General features: G+C 37.5%; 1 long non-coding RNA gene across 2 annotated transcripts in view; it reads right to left on the bottom strand.

Annotated features, from left to right (window-relative positions):
• Positions 1-208: 208 nt before the first annotated feature.
• The window catches only part of LOC138930214 (uncharacterized), a 59,363-nt gene continuing 37,570 nt past the window's right edge, over positions 209-22,001 (bottom strand). For both annotated transcript variants that reach the window (XR_011446123.1, XR_011446124.1), the window contains 2 exons: positions 11,205-11,423; positions 209-2,296 (listed from right to left, as the gene is read on the bottom strand). This is a non-coding gene — a long non-coding RNA (uncharacterized lncRNA). The remainder of the gene's footprint in view (positions 2,297-11,204; positions 11,424-22,001) is intronic.

The raw sequence follows: 22,001 nt of genomic DNA, 5'->3' as shown, positions 1-22,001 counted from the left end.
TTTCATGATGTCTCTTAGACTTACCTCATATTTACATATTGCAATCTCCTTCAACCTACACATTCTCTAGTCAAGCAACAAGAAAAAAGAGAGAGAAAGGGAAAGTAGGAAGGAATAAGGAAAGGAAGAACAGAAAGGAGGAAGGAAAAAAGAAACATTTTAAGTTATTTTGCATTGCTTTTTCCATTTTTAAAGTATAAAGCACAAATGTCATTGTACATATTTCTTTATTTGCCTAATTATTTGTTCAAATCTCTCATGTCATCTAAGCTGTAAGTTCCATGAAGTCGGAAACTACAATGGTTTGTCCAGGTTTATAGTACCTATACTTTGCCTGATGCTGAGCATAAAAGTGAGTGGTTTAAAAAAGTAATCATTTTAAAGAAACCCAAACAGTATAGATTTCTCATAATAAAAAAAGTGATGATTTCTCTCAATTGTGAGGAAATAATTTTTTTTCCACATTTTCTTCTAGGTGAGCATGCAACATTTTCCCTCTGGTCCTAATGTGGCCAGTTAATTTAGTCAATCCAGTAACATAATCAACGAATTCAGCTAAAAAAATGCAAAACCATTGTTTGGCTGCATGTTAAATTGATTGCCCAAAGTAATTGGGCACCTTAATTCAATAGCACTGTGGAACACAGCTCAGGGCTTGATGAAAATGCTTTACCCAGGCACATTGACACAATCAGCTCTAGTTACACATTGCTTGTGAGTCTGTCTATTCAGAGCATTGTGAAATGAAAATGTCTCCTGCCATATCAATAATCAAGAACTGTCACAGCCATCAGTGATTTCTGGTCTCCAAACATGAAAAGAGAGCTCCTAAAATTGTGATCCAGTGGGTGCCGCCACCCCCCATGGGTAATTGCTGATAGCTGAAGAGCTGGGGGAATGCAAGAGGCAAGGTGAAAAAGGAAACAAGATTTGGCCCCAGATAGCTGAGATGCATATGAAAGGAATGAATTCAGTGAGCCCAGAGGCTTGCATCTTTCCATACAAAGAAGGCTAAATTCTTTAACTTGATATTTGATCTTTGTTGTTCAGACTGCCTGCTCCCTTTGTTGCAAATTTGTATATAGCCTGAGTCCCCCTCCTGCCTCCTTGGAGCAGTTTTCTCAGAGCTACTGAGATCCTGTCCCAGGCTTGGAGTCCTGAACATTCCCACCAAATAAAGTAACCCTCTACTTTTGGGTTGTGACTATATTTTTAGTTGACAGCATCCATGGTCATTTGAAACAGAAGGAACTATTTGGATTGCCTTAACCTGGCAAAGACAAAAAAGGTATGTCTTATTGGTATCCGTCTTTCCCAAGCCTTAGAGTTTATTCCTCTGGGATGTTCAGCATTTGTTAAACTTGAGAAAATTCCAAAGATAATAGAAAACAAAACTCTGTTGTTACCTCTTTTTGTCTCCATTTATGTGTTAACTTCCCATGAAGCTCTTGCTCACAGAGGGCTTAACACATGTGTTTTCCCAAATAATGACGGGTAAGGGAAAGTTTTTTTTCCTCCTAATTTTTGCTGGGGTCAAACAGCAGTACTTCATCCTCTGGAAGTTCACTAAGATTGGCAGTTACTATAGGCTGGGATTTTTCAGTCCTGGCAATATTTCCACATTTGTTCTATTCATAGGGCTATTATGAACAAAGAAAAATTTCCCCTACAACTCAAAAAAAAATAATTTTGCACCATTCCTTCCCTTGCTGATCCTTCTTTTTGAAGTACAAACAGTGCCTTACATAATGCTGCAAACATTTGGTCCAAGCTGAAGAACTCTTATTTAAAGCCACATTTCCATACCTGTGAATGCATTTCACACCAAATCAGTGCATCCTAAAGATTTCTGAAGGCTTCACTAAGCCCCTTTGAAAGATTTTCACCAGGAGGGAGGTGAATGGTTATGTGAGGGGGTAATGACAACTATGGTAGAGAGAAGAGATGGAGTATGGTGTATGTGTGTGTGTAGTTGGGTATCAGGTGCCCAATAGTCATTAGTTCTTCTTATCCTTAGTTTTATTATTTTACTAGTAACATGTGAGACAATGTCTTCTTTCTGAAAGAATACAATAAAGCTAAAAGTTTTGGATCATGTCAAGGGTGGTTTTGGCCTCAGACTACAGTGATTGCTAGGTTAACTCCTTAACCCACCTCTTTCTTCTTTGTTAATAACTAAGTATCTGCCAATATAATGGGGGAAATATGCAAGCAAATATGTTAAGTATTCTCCATGACAGCTGAGGACATCTGGGTGCTCCATCAAAATTTGACCTCAAACTCTTGGGAGTTTGACCTGAAAACAGAAAAATGTAAAGTTTAGATTAGATGAATAATTGTATACTTGTTTCTAAAAAGTCCCAGGCTTAACAAACAATTGTTGCAAACACAGTATAATCATCAGATTCTATTTTATTTGTTTCTCACACAAGAGAAAGATGTTTTAAGCAATAGTTTCTTTTCTTTTCTTTTTAAGGTTCTCTCATCACAAAAGAAAACCTGGAAACTACTTATTTATTAGCTTTCAACCTACAGTGAAATCATAGCCAGGGGGCATGGGATAGGAGGTTAACTTACTCTTCCATTAAAATGAGATTTAAAAATAGTTAAGTGATTAACCCAAAGTGATTGGTTTAATTTTTAATCTCTCCCTTCCATTTCTATAAATGATTCATCATGCTATTTCAGCACTAAATATTAACCTTTAATTAAATGAATGTAACTTTTCAGTCAATAAAATGGATAAAGCAAGAAAATAAGTAATTCAACTTTCCATGGTCAGTTCCATTACCAGATTAGAGTGGATTTTAAAATATGTGTATTAACACTTGAGTGATAATAATAATAGGAAATATAATCTTTTCTATAGTGTTAATCATAATGGGAGCCAAACTGGATTTCACTTGTTCCAGTTTTCCACATTGCACATAGCAAAGGTGGTGGTTTTTTAAAATATTTATGGTAATTAAATTCCATCCTCAAGTTAACTAATCTTGCCCTGCATTCCATTAATGCTGTTGGGTATGGAAAGAAGTGAGTCCTATTAAACATAGAAGTCCAGCAGGGAGATAAAAATAATATTCTTAAACTCCCATTTATTTTCAGAGCTTCAGTGGTGCTGGGCTGGGCTACATCAGATTAAGAAAAAGCCTTTAACTGTCTTCCTTCATTTATTTATTTTTTAAAAAGCTGTTATCCCCAGATATGTGAAGATTAAAAATATACTTCTAAATCACATGGGTCAAAAGAAGTCTCAAGAGAAGTAAAAAATATTTTTAACTAAATGAAAATGAAGACACAATTTGTCAAAATTTGTGGGATGTGGCAAAAGCATTTGAATGCATATATTAGAAAAGGAAAAACCAAGTTTCTACCTTAGGAAACTAGAAAAACAGAGCAAATTAAATCCAAAGTAAGCAGAAGAAAAGAAATAATATGAATTAGCACAGAAATCAATGAAAATGAAAGCAAGAACTCAATTAGAAAAATCAAGGAAACCAAAACTTGGTTCTTTGAAAAGATAAATAAAATTGATGTGTCTAGCCAGGTTAAGGAAAAAAGCAGACACAAATTATTAATATCAGAAATGAAAGAGGGGACATTATTACAGATCCTATCAACATTAAAGCTTGATAAAAGAATAGTATGAACAATTCTATGCCCATAAAATTGATAACCTAGATGACATGGACTAATTCCCTGAAAGACATGATTAACCAAACCTCGCACAAGAAGAAATATACAATCTGATAGGCCTATTAAGGAAATTTAATCAGTAATTAATAACCTTCCAAATACCAGATCTATATATGGATTCACTGGTGAATTTTGCCAAACATTTAGGAAAGAAATTATGGCAATCCTCTACAATCTCTTTCAGAAAATGAAACTGAAGTGTTACGTCCTAACTCATTCTATGAGGCTATCATTCCCCAGCCAGAAATGCCCTACCAATGCCAAAACCAGAAAAAAAATTACAAGAAAACTGTAGACCAATATCTCTTATGATCATAGATGCAAAAATCCTCAATAAATATTAGCAAATCAAATCCAACAATGTATAAAAAATTTATTCCCCATGATCAAGTGGAACTCATGCCAAGTATACAAGACTGCTTCAACATTCAAAAATCAATTAATGTAATCTATCACATTAACAGATTAAAAAAGAAAGTCAGTCATATTAATTGATTCAGGAAAAGCATTTGACACAATCCAACAACAATGCATGATGAAAACTCAGTAAACTACGAATAGAAGGTAAGTTTCTCAAACTAATAAAGAGTAGAGCTGACATCGTACTTAATGGTGAAAAACTAGAAGCTTTCCAGTAAGATCAGGTACAAGGCAAGGATATCTCTCCCCTCCACTCCTTTTCAACATCATATTGAAAATTCTACTTAACACAATAAGACAAGAAAGGGAAATTTTATATATATATAGGGAAGGAAAAATAAAACTTTCTTTGTTCACAAATGACATGATTGTCTCAGTAGAAATTTCTGAAGAATCAACAAAAAAAGCTTTGGAAGATCAATTATAGCCAGCTTGCAGGATACAAAGTTAATATACAAAAGCCTGCAACTTTCTTGCATGCCAGAAATGAGCAAGTGAAATTTGAAATTAAAAACACAATACCATTTATATGGACATGCTCAAAAATGAAATACTTAGGTGTAAATTTAACAAAATATGTACAAGATCTATATAAGGAAGACTACAAAACTCTGATGAACAAAATCAAAGAACTAAATAAAAGGAAGTGCTTAAGCAACAGAGAGAAAGTTCGTGTATATTCAGAGGAAACTATTCATGGATGGGAAAACTCAATGTTGCCAAGGTGTCAGTTATTCCCAATGTGAGGTCATAGGTTCAGTGTAACCAAGATGTCCTTTTGTAGGCAACTGGACAAATAAATTATGACACATTCAGACAATGGAACATTATTTGGCACTAAAAAGTAATGAGCTATCAAGCCATTAAAAAAAATAGGAACCTTAAATGCATGTTACTAATTGAAAGAAATCAATCTGAAAGGCTATATACTGTATGATTCCAACTATATGACATTCTAGAAATGATAAAATTATGGAGGCAGTAAAAATATCGGTGGTTGCTAGGCTTTGGGGTGGGAAAGGAATGATTAGGAGAAGCAGAGAACATTTCTAAGGCAGTGAAAATACTCTGCATGATACTATAACAATGGAGAGATGTCATTGTAGATTTGTCCAAATGTGTAACACCATAATGGAAACCATGCACTTTGGGTGATTCTGATGTTCAATGTAGGTTCATCAGTGGTAACAAAGGTACCCCTTGGGTGGGGGATGTTGATAATTGTGGGGGGAGGCTATTCAGAAGTGGGCAAAGGATATATGGGAAATCTCTATACCTTCACTTCAGTTTTTTTCTTTAATATAAATTTATTTATTTTAATTAGAGGCTAATTACTTTATAATATTGTATTGGTTTTGCCATACATCAACATGAATCTGCCATGGGTGTACACATGTTCCCCATCCTGAACCCCCCTCCCACCTCCCTCTCCGTACCATCCCTCTGGGTCATCCCAGTGCACCACCCGCAAGCATCCAGTATCATGCATCAAACCTGGACTGGCGATTCGTTTCATATATGATATTATACATGTTTCAATGCCATTCTCCCAAATCATTCCACCCTCTCCCTCTCCCTCTCCCGCTCCCACAGAATCCAAAAGACTGTTCTATATCTCTGTGTCTCTTTTGCTGTCTCGCATACAGGCTTTTATAGTTCAGTTCAGTTCAGTCGCTCAGTCATGTCCACTCTTTGCAACCCCAGGAATCGCAGCACGCCAGGCCTCCCTGGCCATCACCAACCCCAGGATTTCACTCAGACTCACGTCCATCGAGTCAGTGATGCCATCCAGCTAGCTCATCCTCTGTCATCCCCTTCTCCTCCTGCCCCCAATCCCTCCCAACATCAGAGTCTTTTCCAATGAGTCAACTCTTCGCATGAGTACTGGAGTTTCAGCTTTACTCAGTGTACTGGAGTTTCAGCTTTAGCATCATTCCTTCAAAAGAAATCCCAGGGCTGATCTCCATCAGAATGGACTGGTTGGATCTCCTTGCAGTCCAAGGGACTCTCAAGAGTCTTCTCCAACACGACAGTTCAAAAGCATCAATTCTTCGGTGCTCAGCCTTCTTCACAGTCCAACTCTCACATCCATACATGACTACTGGAAAAACCATGGCCTTGACCAGACAGACTTTAGTTGGCAAAGTAATGTCTCTGCTTTTGAATATACTATCTAGGTTGGTCATAACTTTTCTTCCAAGGAGTAAGCGTCTTTTATTTTAATTTCATGGCTGCAGTCACCATCTGCAGTGATTTTGGAGCCCCCAAAAATAAAGTCTGACACTGTTTCCACTGTTTCCCCATCTATTTCCCATGAAGTGAAGGGACTGGATGCCATGATCTTCATCTTCTGAATGTTGAACTTTAAGCCAACTTTTTCACTCTCCACTTTCACTTTCATCAAGAGGCTTTTTAGTTCCTCTTCACTTTCTGCCATAAGGGTAGTGTCATCTGCATATCTGAGGTTATTGATATTTACCATCATTCTAAATTCCATATATATGCATTAGTATACTGTATTGGTGTTTTTCTTTCTGGCTTCACTCTGTATAATAGGCCTTCACTTCAGTTTTGCTGTTAACTTAAAGTTACTTCAAAAGTATTAATTTACAAAGATTAAATTTTTTTAAGTCATTATGTTTATTCACTCAGTGACAGTGCTGTGTTAGGTGACATCCATCTTCTAGCTTTCCCAGAGCTGCCTACCAACTCTCCCCCAACCCCCATCAGATTCTGGTGCCTAATTCTCTCTTTGTCTTTTTCTGTCTCTGTCTTTCTGTGTGTGTGTATGCACATGATTTTGTAGTGGAAGCAATGTTCCGTTGGCTATCAGGAATAACTTTCCTTTTTCTTTGTTGTTTAAGAAACTTACACAGTCACAAACACCAACAAATCATCTGTAAATGCTACCATTGTAGTCATGCCAAGGAAGGAGGCAGCAGAAACTTGAACTCATTTTGAGGGACCAAGTTATTTCTGACTTAACCAGTCAGATATTCTTCAAGATGTAATCCTCACTCATCTATAGCAAAATCACCTTGGGATTCTGGTTAAAATGGCAGAAGTACCAGATATAGCAGAAGTGGCAGAAGTACTTGCTATGGAACACAGGAATCTACATTTTAACCAGATCCTCAAGAGATTCTAATGTACCCGAACATTAAAAATTGGCACTCTCAAAGGTTAATATGTTACTTATAGTCAATTACCAACAGCACATGTTGTCCTAAGAAGCATATCTTTAGTATTTCAAACTTAATATGTGGTGATGTTATACCTTAAGCACTAACTATATGCTTTAGAGTTGGATAATAAGTTAATAAGTTGAGTCTCTCAGATACAATTAATGCAAAAATATGTAAGTTAATAGTCTTTTAAACCAACAATGCAAAATGAATTGCATCTTGCTATGGGCTGAATTGCATCCTCCAAAAATTCATATGTTGAAGCCCTCCCTTTCAATGTAATAGTATTTGGAGATAGGGTCATTGGAAGATCATTAGGTAGGGTCATGAGGGTGGGACCTTCATGATAGGATTAGTGCCCTTAAAAGAAGAGACACCAGAGAGCTTGTCCTCTTTCTCTGCCATGAGAGGACAAACTAGCAAGTTAAGCAAGAAGACAGCCATCTACATATCAATCAGAGGCCCCTTACCAGAACTTGAACATGCTGGCACTTTGATGTTGAATTTCCAACCTCCACAACAGTAAGAAAATAAATTTATGTTGTTCAAGCTTCTCAATCCATGGTGTTTTTTCATGACAGCTTGAGCAGACTAAAACATATCTTCAACAACATATTGACTTTCCTTGACTTCTGAGTCTCTCACTATGTTTTCCACTCCCTGAACTCTTTACTTAAGGAGATTGTACCACACCACATGCCCCATATCATTCCTGGTTCTCTGTGACTATTTACCATACTCTGAAGCTCTGTCTGAGAAAACCCAGATTTAGTATATTTTATTTCATCCATTCATCTTGCTATCTATTCATTTTAAAACAATTTATTGAGGCTTTGCTATGGGCTAGGCTCTATGTTAAGTGGTGGCAAACAGTTGAAATAAATTTATGTGCCTCTTGCCTTAATGGAGCTCTCAGCCTCATTGGAAGATAGTAAGTTAATAAACAAGCATGTTCTGTAAATCACAAAGTAAGAAGAAGGAGGCCAGGAAGGTCTCACTGTGGCACTGATGTTTTAGCTGATTTCTGAAGGAAGAGGATGAATCGTCTATGCAGACAGCCAATGGGATGCATAACAGCTAGAAGGACAAGCACATAAAAATTTCTAAAGGGAAAAAGACCTTAAACTGAAAGACAATGTGATGGAACACTATCTTGTTCCACCTAGGTCCCCCTTCATTGAAGTACTTACTGTCCCAGCTGCTGGAAGGGCTAAGAGCAAACAACTTTCAATGTTGGCACCTTCAGGTGCCATGCCAATAAGGACATGTCTTTCCCAAGATGGATCATATCCAGAGCGATTAATGCAGGTGGAGAGTATAAGGCTTGGCTATCTCCTTTCAAAGGGGGAAAGCCCCAAAGACCATTTCTAGCCCCAGGGCTCCATATAGGATCAGTCCAGTCTGTCACACTGCAGCTCAGTTTCTCCATATGCCCACTCTGCTTTCTTCCCTTCCTTTCATAGGAGTTGGTCTTAAGGGTGCTCCCTAATAAACATCTTGTTCATTGGATTCTATCAGTGTCTGCTTACTGCGGAATTCAAAATACAATAGCCATTGTGGCCAGATCAGAGTGACTTAAGGTGAATCAAAAACAAACATTAAGGGTCAGATGACACCAGACTTGGTACAAGTTTGTTTTTTTTCTTAGTGTACTGGAGACTTTGGAAGTTTTAAAATAAAGGCATACCAAAATGCCCCATCCCCATTCAAATCAGTAGAAAAGCATCAGAAAAAACTAAATCAGGAGACATTTAGCAAAATAACTGATTTTCAAAAGTATCAAGATCATGAAAGATAAGGAAAGAGCGAAGAAGTTTTTATAGATGGAAGAGATAAAGCAGAAACAACAACCAAATGCAATGTGATACTGGAAATAAGATCCTGGAAGAGAAAAAGGACAGTGGGGAAACTACTGAAGTTAAAATAACACGTGGAGTTTAGCTAATAGTATTGTACTGGAGTGAATTTCTTGGTTTTAATAAGTGTACTACAGTTATATGAAACAGTATATTAGGGAAAGTTGGATGAGGGGTAAAAGGGAACACTCATACTGTTTCTGCAACTTTTCTATAAGCCCAAAATTAGTTAAAATTAAAACATTAAAACAAATATTATTGAGGCTGCTGTGTGGAGAATGGGTTGTAGAGAAAGCTTGAGTGAAAAAAGGTAGATGTATCACTATAGTACTGATGATGGTGGTGGGTTTGAGTGTAGCAGTTAGTGGAGGGGTACTTAAGGGGGAAAAAAGAAGTCAACCATATCAATCACACCTCTACTTTTTCTATTGCAGACATCTTGTCAGAAGCAGGCTTAAACTGGGAGAGAAATACGGTTTAATACTGAATCAAATTTGGAGTTTTGACTCAAACTAGACTGGACAATCTGACTTGTGGAGACTGTCATAAAGTATATTGAGTTCTGTCCAGTTATGGTCAAGAGGCTTGGGCTACTGAAGGTTTTCATGCCTAAGAAGTATAGACAAGACCATTAAAGGAACTACATAAAAATTTTAATGAAATACATTTTACATATAAAAAAAAATCTAATGTATATATATATACTTAAATGATAATTACAAAATAAATTTCTGTTTACACAGTACCTATCTGAAGAGTTAACCTTGGTTCTCAAACCTTGGTATCTATCAGAATTCTCTGGAACTCTAATAGAGAGAACACAGAGGCCAAGCTCCTAGAAGTAGCGTAGAACTCAGGTTTTTCTGGTTTTGTTTTTGTTTTTACCAAATTCCCCATGTGGTTCTGCTGAACTGGAACATTACTTATACTTTTGAAGGGTTCTGTATACCTCTCACCAGTCATATTCCATTCTTTCTTTCAGAATCAACTATTATCTTCAATTTTGTTAATCATTCCCTTTGTTGCTGCTGCTAAGTCGCTTCAGTCATGTCTAATTCTGTGTGACCCCATAGACAGCAGCCCACCAGGCTCCCTCGTCCCTGAGATTCTCCAGGCAAGAACACTGGAGTGGGTTGCCATTTCCTTCTCCAATGCATGAAAGTGAAAAGTGAAAAGTGAAATTGAAGTTGCTCAGTCATGTCTGACTCTTAGTGACCCCATGGACTGCAGTCCACCAGGCTCCTCCATCCATGAGATTTTCCAGGCAAGAGTACTGGAGTTTGTTGCCATTGCCTTCTCCTAATCATTCCCTTTAGGTATCCCTAAAACATACTTTGTTTAGTTTTGCCTGTTTTCAAGCTTTATATAATTAGAAACACAGTATATATCTTCTGTGACTTGCTTTTTATTTGGCACATTATGTTCTTGGGATTCACCTATATTGATACATATAGCTATCATTTATTTGTGGCCATTGATGGATAGCATTCCACTTTATGAATATGTCACCATCTACCTTCCTTGTGTTGAATATTTAAGTTGTCTCAAGATTGCTTGGGAAGTGTTAGGGCCTGCAGTGCAGGAGACACAGGAGACAAGAGTTCAATCCCTGGATCAGGAAGATTCCCTGGAGGAGAAAATGGCAACCCATTCCAGTGTTCTTGCCTAGAGAATCCCATGAAGAGAGAAGCACAGCAGGCTACAGTCCACAGGGTCACAAAGAGTCAGATGGGACTGCATACTCGTGCACACTTGCTCTCACCAAGGAATAACAAGGAGCCACTTCCACCTGGGGATCAATGGAAGTCCAGTGGAAAGCCTGGACTATCACCCTCACCTGGAGTAATGAGGTGATACTCTCACTCAGCGCAGTGTTATCAGAAAGTAAATGTTTATTTTCATCTGAGCACTTCTCATTGATACTTTATTATATATTTGCCTAGTTTATTAATATCTTTCCCCAATACTACAATGTAAGTTCTAAGAAGGTAAGAAGTTTATATTGTTCATTGACTGGAGCTAGATGGTCTAAGATGGTTTTACTCACATGTCTGGCAGTTGGTGTTAGGTATTGGCTGGGCCACATATCTCCAAGTGATCCCTCATCCTCCAGTAGGCAACCCCAGGCTTCTTTATGGGATGAAGCATTCCAAGAAGCGAAGAGACAAAGCACAGGGACTTTCTAAGTCTCTGCTTGTGTTTCATTTGATTTCCCATAACTGAAAGCAAGTCACACGATCAAGCCCAGAGCTGATGTTGAAGGAATCTATAAAAAGACATAGATTGGAGGCCATTATTGTAGAAACATGAAATTTACCTAAACTCAGTGGTATTCAGAGCTGCAAGCTGATTGTACACATCTCTTTAAAACTTCAGTTGTGGCTTGTAGCCTGAAATTGGCCATGATGGAAATATTTACAGCACAGAATTCAGCAAATGATACAAATCAGGGCTTCCCCCACCCTCATCCCCTTTCCGGAGGCAAGTTGTTAAATATTTACTAGCACTCTGAGTGAGTGAAGTTGCTCAGTCGTGTCCGACTCTTTGCAACCCCATGGACTGTAGCCTACCAGGCTCCTCCATCCATGGTATTTTCCAGGCAAGAATACTGGAGTGAGTTGCCGCACTCTACTATGTAGAAAACTCTAAAAACAGCATTAGGCAAGTCTGTGAGAGTCTATGGCTCCCTTTTTAGGAAAAGGTCCCTCATCAAATGCTTCTCTTAAGACTCCAAAATTGACTGGGCAGGAGGAAACTCCTATCCTTCCCCACAAGGGTAGGGGTGGAGAGAAAATGCCACCTTTCTCTTCTTCTCTGTAAATTCCCTTCAACAATCACACTAGCGACTATCTAGCTTTCTCATATGTATTCTGGAGACGTGTGATAGGGTGGATAATTGAAGGACCAGTTGATCTACATCTTAGCAAATCTTGAGGGCTGTGCTTAGTGGAGGACTTGTCCTCAGCTTTGAACAAAATAGTTCCATATTATGCATCTTGTTACAGAAATTTTTCCTGAGCTTCATACGTATTTATGATTTTTGTATATGATTATATAAATAACCCATACTGAAGGATACACATTCCTTTCATCCTAGAGATCTTAAATCTTATCCTTGATACAAGCCAGAGCATCAGAGAGTCATAAATCTACACATGGGCACTATACCATTGGCCTACACAGATGCATACATCATTAAAAAAATTAAAACTACAAGTTTAGCATCCTATTTCCTCTTAGAACATGTAAAAGGATATTGCTTACTACTTCACTTTGAGCCTCTTGCATGGTTACCCACAGGAAATGATGCCCCTGGTTCTCAGTGCTAGTTGCTTCTGCTGAGCACTAGGAAGGTTTAATCTCACAAACACTGTAAGACTTGTAACAGATCATTTTTCATTTTGTTTTGGTGATTTAAAAGCACAGAAATATTTTCTCTCTAGCAATTGTTCAAGGCACAAAGATTTGCATTTCTTATGTCAACTGATCCTCCCAGACTTATGCTTCTTTCCATTTCTACTTTTTCCCCCTGCACTTCAATTTCTTCCCTTATTTTATTTTTTCAATCTTGTTTTATTGCCCATAGCTTTATAAATGGCAATGACTTTTTTTTTTTCTTGAAACAAAGAGGATATAAGTAAACAAGTCATAAAATAGCCTCATTAGGCATTGTATTTAGAGACAGGCTTCTCCTAGAATGTGATCCATGGATCATCAGCAAAAGCATCACCTGAAAGCAGATTAGAAATGCAGAATCTGAAGTGCAACCTCACTTCATATCTACTGGATTAGAATCTGTATTTAACACAAACCCCAGGTAATTTATGTGCACATTAAAGTAGAGAAGAGTTGTGCTTGTGCACGTCCTTTCTTTGGTACCTTGAAATCCTCAAGATTAGACTGCAGCATCGTCATATCTTTGTATGCATGAAATTCCATGAATGTCTGTTTGTTCATTTTAGGAGTCTTTATCCTCTCAGAGTAAGGACCACCCCAAATCTTTTGTTGTTGTTCAGTAGCTCAGTCATGTCCAACTCTTTGCAACCCCACGGACAGCAGCACACCAAGCTTCCCTGTCCATTACAGTCTCCCAGAATTTGCTCAAGCTGATGTCAAGTGATGCCAAGTCCTTAGGACAACATTCTTAAGAATTCTTAAGAGTCCCAAACAAAATGCTGAAAATGTTCTACAGTCTGTTGGTTAGGTGGCACAGGCTGCTTGCTCCAGGAGTGTACTGCACCGACCATAAAACTTATTCTTAATATACCTTTCAAGTAGACTGTCCCTAAAACCACACAGACTTAAAATAATAACAGAAGACAAGAGAAATTACTAATACAAAAGTACAGACACAAAACAAAAGATTAATTTTAAAATGGGAAGCAATGAGGTAGAATGATGCAGGAAAGCTGTTCCAGATAACAGAGACTTGTAAAACAGAAATTTCACACAGTACAAATTTGATGAGAATTGACATTAAATTCACTCCTGAATCCCCACTCCATAAATTTCAATTTCTAAGTGATGTATCAGAATGACACAATGCTGCTTTTTTTTTTTTTTTTAAGTAGTGGAAATACTAATCCTATGACTTTTAAGATCCAATTTTGGGAGTTAGGAGACAAGAGAAAATTTCTTATCACAAACCTTCATGGTTTTCATGATATTTAAGATCATTCTACCTTTAAAAATACAGGTACAACATCAATTTCAGTGTTACTTTTCTTTAAACAACCATACCTTCTGTTCCTGTCTTATGCAGGCACATTGCTTCTTCTTATCTTTGGAACTACATTAGATACCTGTAGAATGGAAGAATGAATAAAATCTCCCTACCCTATTTGGGGCTTCCCTGGTGACTCAGCTGATAAAGAATCCTCCTGCAATGTGGGAGACCTGGGTTTGATCCCTGGGTTGGGAAGATCCCTTGGAGAAGGGAAAGGCTATCCATTCCAGGATTCTGTCCTGGAGAATTCCATGGACTGTATAGTCCATGGGGTCACAAAGAGTCAGACATGACTGAGCGACTTTCATTCACCCTCTTTTAGGTTTTAGGCAGAGATCTCTAATAGACTCATCTGCTGTGAAGCACTGCTGCTACTACTGTTGCTGTTGCTAAGTCGCTTCAGTTGTGTCCGACTCTGTGTGACCCCATAGACGGCAGCCCACCAGGCTCCCCTGTCCCTGGGATTCTCCAGGCAAGAACACTGGAGTGGGTTGCCATTTCCTTCTCCAATGCATTAAAGTGAAAAATGAAAGTGAAGTCACTCAGTCGTGCCCGACTCTTAGCAACCCCATGGACTGTAGCCTACCAGGCTCCTTTGTCCATGGGATTTTCCAGGCAAGAGTACTGGAGTGGGTTGCCATTGCTTTCTCCACAAGCATACTTCTGGCCAAATCACTGGAAGAACGATCCTGGGGCTCAGAATTTTATTCCTGTGAGTAGCATCTTATTGTATCTAAATTGAAGGAGTCATACATTCATGAAGCCAATAAATTACTTCAACAATAAAATCAAAAGTTGATCTCAGCTCACAGGTTTAAATTTAACTCTTCTTCCTTGCCTTCCTTAAGTATTTGTTATGCATCTATTATGTATCAGGTACTGCATTAAGTGCTGAGGCTAGAAGAACAAATTAAGACAGTCCCTGGCCAAATATTCAGTCTCAACTACTATTTTAAGAGATTCCTTATAACGAGAAATGAAAGACCAAGTTACATTTTCTGAGACTGAATGAATTTTTTATTAAAGCCCTTCACTCCAAAAAAAAAAAAAGGATCCAGATTTTCTGTAGGCCTTTGAGGAAGAGTCTGACGCTTAAGGAAACAGTCTTTGTCACCATGGTGACATGATCAGTTAGTAGGCCATCCCATGTGTGTCCACCCAGATATGGAAGTGTAACACTGAGAAGAATACCAGCCTCCCCAAAAAGGATGTGGAAGAGCAACTAGAGTAAGAGAACAGTATTGGGGGCATGTGGCAGAAGAATATTACATGCAGATAGTACTAATTTTAGTGACCTATTACTTATAAGAAGCCCCATCCTAAGGTTCTAATTTAAGAAGCCTGAGATATACACCCATTATATTGACCTAAACCACACTTAGTAGAGATAAAGTTATCACAGAGGCCTGTATTATGAGTCAATGTGTAACTGGAAAGTGAATTGTGAAACCATTATGTTTCTCATCCTTTTGAGAAGAAACTCTAGATATGTAGGGAGCTGGGGGCTGACCTGATGATGACTCAGTGAAGATTTCCATTTGAGGCCACAGGAAGCTCTAAGGAAGGATGAATTGGAAATCTAGAACTATGCAGGGTTGCTGAGATTCAAAATCAAATCATGGGAGTTGTGGTATAGTGCCAGAAGTTAGAGCAGTAATGTAAGACCTAAGGATGAGGATCTAGGATGATGATCAGAAAAGTAGCTGTTGGGGTCATCGCTGGCTATTATGACTTGCAGTGGTCAGGAATTATAGGGTCAAGAATATACTTAGACTGGATGCTTACTGGGATATTTCACCCTGGTATGGATGAATTGTGTCCTGCACAAATTTATATGTTGCTGTTTGTGACCCCCAATGTGACTATATTTAGAGTAAGGAGGTAATTAAGGTTAAATGAGTTCATAAGGGTGAGGCTCTGATCTGATAGGATTAGTGTCCTTATAAGAAAAGACACCAGAGAGCTCACACTCTCTTTACCATGTGAGGACACAGCAAGATGGCAGACATCTCCAAGTCAGGAAGAGAACCCTCACTGGGAACTGAGTTTAATAGTACACTTCCCAGCCTCTGGAACCCTGAGAAGTGTCTGTTTAATCCACTCCATCTGTCACATTTTGTCATAGCAGCCCAAGCTAGTGCAGTCCCTATTACAGACAATAAAAATGCCTATTTATAAGCAACAATACTATAAAGAATGTGGTAGTAGCGGAAGAGCAGACACTGATCAGCGGAATAGAATGGGAAATCTAGAAGTAGATATGATTATAGATAACATAAAAGATAAGCTTAGAAGAATTTCACAGGATTCAGCAAAAAATTATGAATATATTAACAAGTAAAAACATAAAGTTAAATATTTTTAAGTATCTGGTGGGGAGATGACTTTAAAAACTTTAAAGCATTAGGAGAAAGCACAAAAGAAAAGACAGATTCAACCAGATAAACATCAAGATCATCATTTTGACAAACAAATTAAATAACAAGCCACATATTGAGGAGAATGTTTTAAGTAATAATTTTCAGGGATATTAGCTTTAAAACGAAAAGTAGAAATTGGTCAAAATACAAAACATGAAGATATCAATAAAAAAGACAGAAAAAGGAAAAAACAAATTTGCACAAAAACAAACTACTTTAGTAAATACACATAAGGTGAATTGTTTCATCTTGATCACACTCGAAGATATGCAGATAAAAATCAAATAAAATGTCTACACAAACCCTGCATGAGGATGTTTATAGTAGCCTCATTCATAATTGCCCAAACTTGGAAGCAACCAAAATGTCCTTCAGTAGGTGAATGGGTAAATAAACTGGTTCGTCCAGGCAATGGGATATTAGTGCTAAAAAGAAATGAGTGATCAAGCCATGAAAAGACATAGTGGAGTCGTAAATGCATATTAGTAAGTGAAAGAAGCCAAACTGAACAGGCTACGTACAGTATGATTGCAACTATATGACATTCTGGGGCTTCCCTGGTGGCTCAGACAATAAAGAAACCAGCTGCAATGTGGGAGACCTGGGTTTGATCCCTGGGTTCGGAAGATCCCCTGGAGAAGGGAATGGTACCCACTTCAGTATTGTTGCCTGAAGAATTCCATGGACAGAGGAGCCTGGCAGACTACAGTCCATGGGTTTGCAAAGAGTCGGGCACGACTGAGCGACCAACACTTTCACAGTATCAGTATATTACTGCGACTATATGACGTTCTGGAAAAGGCAAAGCTACGGTGATCGTAAGATCAGTTGTTGCCCAGGATTGAGAAGGGTGAGAGACAAATAGGCAGATCACAAAGGACTTTTAGGGCAGTGAAAGTACTCTGTATGATACTCTAATGGTGGATAAATGTCATACATTTGTCCAAACAAATGGACAACACCAAGAGAAGATCTTAATGTAAACTACGGATTTGGGGTGATGGTATCTCACTGTAGGCTTATCAGTTGTAACAAGTGTACAATCTATGAGAAGATGTTGATAATGGCAGAGGCTATGCATGTGTGGGGGCAGAGGGTACATGGAAAATTTTTCTCTTCATTTTGCTGAGAACCTACAACTGCACTGAAAAGAAATAAACCTTTTAAGTTTAAAAAAAATGTTGAATAGAAGATAACATAGGAAACTAAATGACATGATGATTTATCTACTAAATGAGCCCCAAAGCACTAGCATTAAAATAATCAAGTACTGAACAAGTGCTGAGGAGAAAGTGGGAGCTCCGGAACACACTTGATGAGGAAAGGTCACTTGATTACAGTACTTTCAGAAAGCAATTTGACTAGAGAAGTCATTTGCCATAAAAGTGCTCGTATGTCATAGGATTTTATCTTAAGGAAACAATATGAAAAGACAGTAAATGCTTTACAGGTAAGGATATTTTTGATACAAGTTACATAAGGTTGAAAAATAGGGAACAATATAGCTATCTAATGGTAGAGGCACACAAAGATATTATGGTATGGCCACTTGATTGAATATCTCGGGCACTAAGAATTGTAATATTGAAAATTTGACTTTATCGTAAGATATTCAGGTGAGCAAAAAGCCCTCAGTGGCACATACACTTTTATTGCAACTATGTAAAAAAGAGTAACTATGAACAAAGGCTTGAAGGCAGTACACAGAATTGTAAAGCATTATTGTTACAGGATGGTAAGGTTTTGGGATGCCCCTCCCATCATTTTGCCAAACTTTCTGCAATGCTTTTACATTGTCTTTAAGTGAAAACAGGAGAAAATATGACACAATCTGCCTCACTGATATAATATGGTAAGTATTTTAGTCTATAAAAAGAAGAAACCATCAGAAAATGAAGAACGGAAAAATAGTTGCAGTAAGAAATTCTTACTGACAAAAATAACTCAGGGGAATATGAATACTTAGATGCCACAGAATATGTGTGAAAATATGTTGGCATGTATAGATCCAGAATTTGTATTCACAAAATGGTACTGACATTATTCCTCTCTAATAAAAACAATTGCTTTACTGTTTTATTTTCCCTCTGAGTATGGAATGAGCTAAACTCTGGATGAAATGAAATACTGCAATGCCTAGCACATAGTAGGCAGCCAATAAATATTAATTTCCTTCCTTCCTATGAAATATAAGATAACTCTGAAATAAAAGGAGCTTTATGGCCTTAAAGAAACAATAGTTTGGGAATCAAAGCCAACCTCATCAAACATTCCCTATTATAGTAAACTCTTTTAGTTTTAACATTTAAAAGGAAAAAAAAAAAAACCTCTAATAATTGAAACGGTTTTCCTGAATTTCAGTTTTAAGAGACAGAAACATATTACAATTTTTAAGAGACTATCAGGTATTTTAGTAATGATGCTAAGAGACTGCAGATTCAGTACAATATTACACCTTCTCTCCGCTGGGTACATCATCTAAGAAAGAACCAGCGTAATTTAGTGTTACCATTTTATTTCTCTTAGTGGAAATAGTGGGGATTGGACCTATCTGGAATTTTTAATAGACATTACAGGAAACCTGGGCCTTTCTGGGCAGCATTTATGAATTTTAAGGGGACAGAAATAATCCATTTTTCTGGGAAACACTCACGTAGAACGAACTGTTCTTAATGATGTGTTAATGAGGTGGCTGCAAAGGCCTGATGCTGCTGGCCCAAGTGAGAGGGGCTGTGGCCTCCTGGCACCCTTGGTCCCCTTTATTCAGGAGAATGCTCCTGCCTGCTGCCTTACTTATTCTTCGTCCCCTCCCTCTGCATTGGGGGACTAACCTCTCTGTGTGTAGATACTAGACTGTGTGTAGATACTAGACTTCTTTCTCTGAGGACCAATCAACCCAAGCTGGTCTGTGACTTCTTACCTGGCCTTAGCATTTATTATTATGCGTCTAGAACACCATCCATTTGCTTTGCACAGTTAAAATACCTGTAATTTTTAATGACCAAAACTAGATAATACTTGTATTTTGCAAACCATGTGTCATTGAAAGATTGATTTGTTATTCGGGACTGGACCTTTTTGTCATCTAATCACCCTGAATCCTATCCTCGGGTTAGTATTTGAGTGCAGAGAGTGGCACTTCATCTGGTCTGCTCTGAAATGTTGCACATACTGAAAAGGTGGATTTGGGGGGTGGGTAACTTTTTTTTGCTAAATTTTTGCTTGACTTAATTTCAAATTGCAAGAATAATGTGACTATCTCTCCTACCTCCTTTACACAGATTCACCAACTGTTTACATTTTGCTCTGTCATTTTTCCCCTTTCTGTGTGTATGTGTATAATTTCTTGAACTAAAAACTCTCAAATTAAAGTAAATTGGCAACATCAAGTCCCTTTACCAGATACTTGATGTACATTTCCTAAGATCAAGGACATTCTCTCAATTAACCACAGTCAAAATCGGGAAAGTACAACAATCAAAATTGGGAAATTTAACATTGATGCAATGCTGTTATGTACTCCACACTTCAAATTCACAATTGTTTCAATAATGACCTTTAGAGCTATTTAATTTTTTCCTAATCCAGTATGCGATTCAGAATCATGCATGGCATTTGGTTGCCATGTCTTCCCTATCTCCTTCAATTAGAACAGCTCCTTAATGTTTTTTAAATCACCATTCGGAGTGCAAGCCAGTTATTTTGTAGAAGTTCCTCAATTTGGGTTTGTCTGATTTTTACTTATGATTGGATTCATGTCCATTTTTGGCAGCAATACTATTTAAATAATGTTGTACCATTTTTAATACCTCATATATATCAGGAGGCATGTGACAATGTTTATCTTAATTTTGGTCATGTTAAACTTTGATCGTTTGGCAAAGCTGGTGTCCTCCAGGTTTGTCAACTATAAAGTCACTATTTTTCCCATTGGAATGAATATGACATTTATGGAGAGATGCTTTGAAGCTATGTAAAGTTTGCTCCTCATCAAAGTTTCAACAAGTTGAGATATTTTTAAGTGGCCATCACATGGATCCAACCTAAATTTTTATCAACAGAGGAATGGATAAAGAAGATGTGGTCCACATAAACAAAGGAATATTACTAAGCCATATAAAGAGAACAAAATCATGCCATTTGCAGCCACATAGATAGACCTAGAGATTATCATATTAAGTGAAGTCAGACAAAGACAAATATATGATAACATTCATATGTGAAATCTAATTTTTAAAAACATAGAAATGAACTTATTTATAAAACAAAAACAGAATCACAGACTTCTAAAACAAACTTGTGATTACCAAAAGGGAAACATGGGGAGGGGAAGGAAAATTAGGACCTTGGGATTAACATACACACAGTACTATATATGAAATAGATAGCCAACAAGGACTTACTGTATAGCACAGGAAACTCTACTCAATATTCTGTAATAACTGATATGGGTAAAGAATTTGAAAAAGAATGACTATATATATATATATATATATATATATATATATGTATAACTGAATCACTTTGCTGTTCACTTAAAACTAACACAACATTTTAAGTCAACTATACTCCAGTAACATTTTTTTTTAAGTGGCCATTACAATGGGGGCCCAATTTTTAAAATTAGGGATGACTAATTCTATACTCCCTCTATAACTTCATACCTCCTCACACTTTGCTTCACTCTTCCCCTTTCCCCTCCTGCATCCAACCTCTCAACCTATATCCTCACTCTTTTCCTTCTATTCACTACCTCTAACTGTTTTGGCACTTGTGAGTCTGTGCCTGCTACCTAACTTGTATGGGTCATCAGTCTTCCTGCCACTCCCAAATCTAGTACATGTTAGGCACAATGCTTTGTAATACTTAGTGCTCATTTTTTATTGTAAAAATTTTAAACATAGAAAGATGTTGAGAGAATGATTCAATGAACATCCATATACTCTCCTTCCAGACTCAATAAATGCAAATCGTTTTCCATATTTGTTTCATCTTTTTCTTTTACTTGACATTATGGCACTTCAACCCTAAATTCTGCACATATCTCCTTAAAATGACAAATTTCTAAATTATCAAACCTAAGAAAATTAACAATAATTTTAACATATCTTTTAGTATTCCATCCATATTTATAGTTGTTTTAAAGTTTATCTACAAATTCTTTGATACTGCTGGTTTTAAGAGGCAGAGCCTAATTACCCTCCTCGTAAGTGTGAGCTGTACTCAGTGACTCATTTCTAATGTATAGAATAAAGCAAAAATACTTCTGTGTAACTTCAGAGACTAAGTCTTTCTTTGCTCACTTTCTTTCTTAGATCATTCATTCTAGGGCAAGTTAGCTTCCGTGTTGCGGGGACATTCAAGCAGCTTGTGCTCAACATCAATTACTATTAGAGAAATGCAAGTGGCACTTGTGGTAAAGAACCCATCTGCCAATGCAGGAGACTTAAGAGACATGGGTTTGATCCCTGAGTCAGGAAGATCCCTTGGAAGAGTAAATGGCAACCCACTCCAGTATTCTTGCCTGGAGAATTCCATAGATAGAGGAGGCTGGCTGGTTACAGTCCATAGGGTTGCAAAGAGTTGGATATGACTGAACAACTAACACTTTCACTTCCAGGACAACTGTCCTATTGTGCATTTTGGATTTGCGTGATCATTTCCTCTTAAGTTCATTTAATTTGTTCCTCCCTCCACT

Source organism: Ovis canadensis, chromosome X, assembly GCF_042477335.2.
Source record: "Ovis canadensis isolate MfBH-ARS-UI-01 breed Bighorn chromosome X, ARS-UI_OviCan_v2, whole genome shotgun sequence".
NCBI lineage: Eukaryota > Metazoa > Chordata > Mammalia > Artiodactyla > Bovidae > Ovis > Ovis canadensis.
The sequence above is the reverse complement of the archived record's forward strand: the minus strand, read 5'-3'. Positions and strand labels throughout refer to the sequence as shown.